Raw genomic sequence first — 5048 nt, forward strand, 5'->3', positions numbered from 1 at the left:
CACAAGGAGGAAGCTGGTAGCAAGGCTGGTGTCCAGCCACGGTGCACCTATGGGGGAATACTGACCATTGCACAACTGACAAACTTCCACACTGGCTGGAAAATAGCCACTCTTCTGAGCTCTCACATGCCACACCAGCCCTTCCTCCAAAAAGCTTAGACTCCTCATATCCCGCAGCTATAGGATGTGATGTTGTGAAATATATATTTGGTCTTCATCCCATTTCCTGACATACCACTCCTAACATCCTTGGAATCTCCAAAGTGATTTCTTTTTTAATACTAATGAGTTGACTGAGGGCTGGCAGCTCCTGGGTAGCTTCAGGTTGAGGCTGATCACAGGAAAGACCAAGGCAGGACTAGAAGTTTGAGACTTTCAGCCCCACTCTTCAACCTTCAGGAAGGGGAGAGGGGCTGAAGGTTAAGTTGACCACCAATGGCCAGTGGTTTAGTCAACCATGTCTACATATTGAAACCTCCATAAAAAAAAAAATAAATAAGGAATGGCTTCCGGGAACTTCCAGATGGTTGACTTCTGTGGAAGGTGGAGTCCTGGAAGGTGGTGTCCAGGAAGGGCATGGAAGCTCTGTGCCACTTCCCCATCCTCATCCTATGCATCTTTTCATCTGCATCCTTTATAATATCCTTTTTCTTCTTCTTCTTCTTTTTTTTTTTTTTTTTTTGAGATAGAGTTTTGCTCTTGGCGTCCAGGCTGGAGTGCAGTGGCACGATCTTAGCTCACTGGAACCTCTGCCTCTTGGATTCAAGTGATTCTCCTGCCTCAGCCTCCCAGGTAGCTGGGCTTACAGGTGCCCGCCACCATACCCTGCTAATTTTTGTATTTTTAATACAGATGGGGTTTCACCACGTTGGCCAGGCTGGTCTTGAACTCCTGACCTCAGGTAATCCGCCCGCCTTGGCCTCCCAAAGTGCTGGGATTACAGGTGTGAACCATAGCTCCTGGCCTGTAACATACTTTATAATAAACTGGTAAATGCGTTTCCCTGAGTTCTGTTAGCCGTCCTAGAAAATTAATCCAACCCAAAGAGGGGGCAGGAATCCCAACTTGAAACTGTAGGTCAGAAGTTCAGGACAGAGGTCTGGGACTTGTGACGTGTCTGAAAAGGAGACAGCCATGGGGACTAAGCCCTCACACTTGAAAAACCCATACATATTTGGTCACAGAAGTCTTTTGTGTTGATTGTTGTGATGTGAGAACAGAGGGAAAATGGTTTGTGTTGTTTCCAGGCTCCCCTATGGTAATGCCTGGCAGAGTTAGAGTGCTTCAGAACCCTCCTCAAGACCTGTAGTGGCTACCGGTTTTGAACTGGTCAGTGCCCCGGCCATACCATTTTGTGCTGTTTAGCATTTTGAATATCACCCAAAGTCAGAGAGGGAGCTTGGATCCAGATCGGTTGGTAAGGTGTGGGGAAAAGAAAGAGAGATCAGACTGTTAATACGTCTATGTAGAAAGAAGTAGACACAAGAGACTCCATTTTGTTCTGTACTAAGAAAAATTCCTCTGCCTTGAGATGCTGTTAATATGTAACCTTACCCCCAACCCTGTGCTCATGGAAACACGTGCTGTGTCGACTCAAGGTTTAATGGATTTAGGGCTATGCAGGATGTGCTTTGTTAAACAAATGCTTGAAGGCAGCATGCTCCTTAAAAGTCATCACCACTCCCTAATCTCAAGTACCCAGGGATACAAAACACTGCTGAAGGCCGCAAGGACCTCTGCCTAGGAAAGCCAGGTATTGTCCAAGGTTTCTCCCCATGTGATAGTCTGAAATATGGCCTTGTGGAAAGGGAAAGACCTGACCATTCCCCAGCCTGACACCCGTAAAGGGTCTGTGCTGAGAAGGACTGGTAAAAGAGGAAGGAACGGCTCTTTGCAGTTGAGACAAGAGGAAGGCATCCATCTCCTGCTCGTCCCTGGGCAATGGAATGTCTCGGTATAAAACCCGATTGTATATTCCATCTACTGAGATAGGAGAAAACCGCCTTAGGGCTGGAAGTGAGACATGCTGGCGGCAATACTGCTCTTTAATGCACCGAGATGTTTATGTATGTGCACATCAAAGCACGGCACCTTTTTCTTAACCTTGTTTATGACACAGAGACATTTGTTCACATGTTTTCCTGCTGACCCTCTCCCCACTATTACCCTATTGTCCTGCCACATCCCCCTCTCTGAGATGGTAGAGATAATGATCAATAAATACTGAAGGAACTCAGAAACCGGTGGGTCCTCCATATGCTGAGCGACGGTACCCTGGGCCCACTTTTCTTTCTCTAGACTTTGTCTCTGTGTCTTTTTCTTTTCTCAGTCTCTGGTCTCACCCGATGAGAAATGCCCACAGGGCAGACCTCCACACAGGCTGTGGAGGGGCAGAGGCTCCACACAGCCTCCAGCTTGGGGGCTTCCATGTCACATGGCCACCCTGGCTGCCAGGAGGAGAATGCAGAGAATGGTCTGTAAGGGAGCAAGGACTGAAGCAGGGAGGCCAGGCAGTGGCCGTAACAGTCCCGCAGAGATAGCGAGGGCTTAGGCGGGGTACCACTGGTAAAAAATAAATTAATTAATTAAATAAAATAAAAAATAAAAAGTCAAATTCTAGATATTTTTTGAAAATAGAGCTGACAGTATTTGCTGAACACAAAAATGCAGAGTATAACGAAAGAGAGGAGGTAAGGATGATGCAAAAGGTTTTGATGTGAGCAGCTGAAAGGGTGGAGTTTCCATCAACAAGCATGGGGAAAACAGTGGGTGGCCTTTCTAGCTTTGTCTGGCATTTGGGCGAAAGACTGGCCCTTGGACTGAGAAAGGCATTACAGGGTTGAGACAATTAAAGGTTTTTGAACTAAGTAATTGGAAATCAGAGTGGCCATTAACTGTGATAGGAATCCTGGGGGAGAAGTTTGGTTTGGGACATATTAAATTTGAGATCAAAAGTAGATATTCATAGAATGTCCAGTAGACAGGTTTCAAATCTGGAGTTTGTGTTTAAAACCCTGAAACTGGATGAGAAATAATGGAGTAAAGGTAGGGAGAGAAAAGATCCAAGGAATAAGCTGTGGGGCAAATTAGGAAAACCTGGGAAAGGAGATAGAGCAGGAACAATCAGTGAGGAAGAAGAACCAAGAGAGAGAGATGCTGTGGTGGCCAGATGAAGAAAGTGTATCAGGAAGGCAGAAAGGGCAACCAGCTGTCCCACATGCCATGTCACTGGTTATCCACTCAGACAGTGGCCTGCAACCTCGACAAGAGCTGTTTAGGGGAAGTAGTGGGGATACATGTCTGATGGGTAAGAGTTCAAGAGAACATAGGAGAAAAATTCTTCGCAGTGCAGACAATTACAATTTAAAACTCTGTGGGTGAATTTTACTGTAAAGAGGAGCAGGTAAATGGGGTAATAATTAGAGGAAGAAGGTTTTCTACATTTTTTCTTTTAATATGGGAGATATTAGAGCTTCTTTGTATGCTGATGGTGAAAGGAGCCGGGCACATTCCTCAGCCCCGAGCTCAAAACAAACAAGCCCAGTACAAACACATCCCATCCTCCCATCCCACCACATATCGCCATATATCTCTCAAACTTCCTGAGCCCAGTACAAACACCACCAGGAAAGTCTCCGATAAGGGGACAGCCGTTCAAAGTTTTACTGAAAGAGCGGGAACCAAAAGAATTCCTTTGTTCCCCTGTAACTTTCAGGCTATAAAAAGCAAACACTCGCATTGTTCAGGGCCCTCTTGTATGCTGTGGAATGGAGGGACCAGGTTCGAACTTGTAGTAAAGATCCTTGCCGCTTGGCTTTGACTCTGGACTCTGGTGGTCTTCTTTGGGGAACTAACGGTCTGGGCATAACATCTGGGGGCCCGTCCGGGATTCCCCAAGCCCACCAGACCCCTGGTCAACGGATCTGCTAGGATCGATCTACTGATAGGTGAGCTGGCTCATCTCCGTTTGTCTGTCTGTGTCTGTTCTGAATCCGAATCTGTGACTCACGAGGTCTGAAACTGGAGCTGGCACAGTCCTGGTGGACGCGCTATAGGACGGCCAGCGGGGACTGGTGGGAGACGTCCCCTGGCTCTCATCTGATCTATATTGTGATCTGAGCTGCCCCGGTTTGGCGGGCAGCAGCTGTCTCTGATCTGAGCTGCCCCAGTTTGGCGGGCAGCAGCTGTCTCTGATCTGAGCTGCCCCGGTTTGGTGGGCAGCAGCTGTCTCTGATCTGAGCTGCCCCGGTTTGGTGGGCAGCAGCTGTCTCTGATCTGAGCTGCCCCAGTTTGGCGGGCAGCAGCCGTATCTGAGCTGCCCGGTTGGGCGGGCAGCAGCTGTCTCTGATCTGAGCTGCCCCGGTTTGGTGGGCAGCATCTGTCTCTGATCTGAGCTGCCCTGGTTTGGCGGGCAGCAGCTGTCTCTGATCTGAGCTGCCCCGGTTTGGCGGGCAGCAGCCATATCTGAGCTGCCCGGTTGGGCGGGCAGCAGCTGTCTCTGATCTGAGCTGCCCCGGTTTGGTGGGCAGCATCTGTCTCTGATCTGAGCTGCCCCGGTTTGGCGGGCAGCAGCTGTCTCTGATCTGAGCTGCCCCGGTTTGGCGGGCAGCAGCCGTATCTGAGCTGCCCGGTTGGGCGGGCAGCAGCTGTCTCTGATCTGAGCTGCCCCGGTTTGGCGGGCAGCAGCTGTCTCTGATCTGAGCTGCCCCGGTTTGGCGGGCAGCAGCTGTCTCTAATCTGGGCTGCTCCAGCGCGACCGCGATCCAGGCAGCTAACTCCGACCCGGGCTTCCGGTGCGCGCTTGCGATCTGAACTGCCCCGGTTTGGCGGGCAGCAGCTGTCTCTAATCTGGGCTGCCCCAGCGTGACCGTGATCCAGGCAGCTAACTCCGACCCGGGCTTCCGGTGCGCGCTTGCGATCTGAACTGCCCCGGTTTGGCGGGCAGCAGCTGTCTCTAATCTGGGCTGCCCCAGCGCGACCGCGATCCAGGCAGCTAACTCTGACCCGGGCTTCCGGTGCACGCTTGCGATCTGAACTGCCCCGGTTTG

Source organism: Pan paniscus, chromosome 10 (genome assembly GCF_029289425.2).
Source record: "Pan paniscus chromosome 10, NHGRI_mPanPan1-v2.0_pri, whole genome shotgun sequence".
In the NCBI taxonomy this organism is placed as follows: Eukaryota; Metazoa; Chordata; class Mammalia; order Primates; family Hominidae; genus Pan; species Pan paniscus.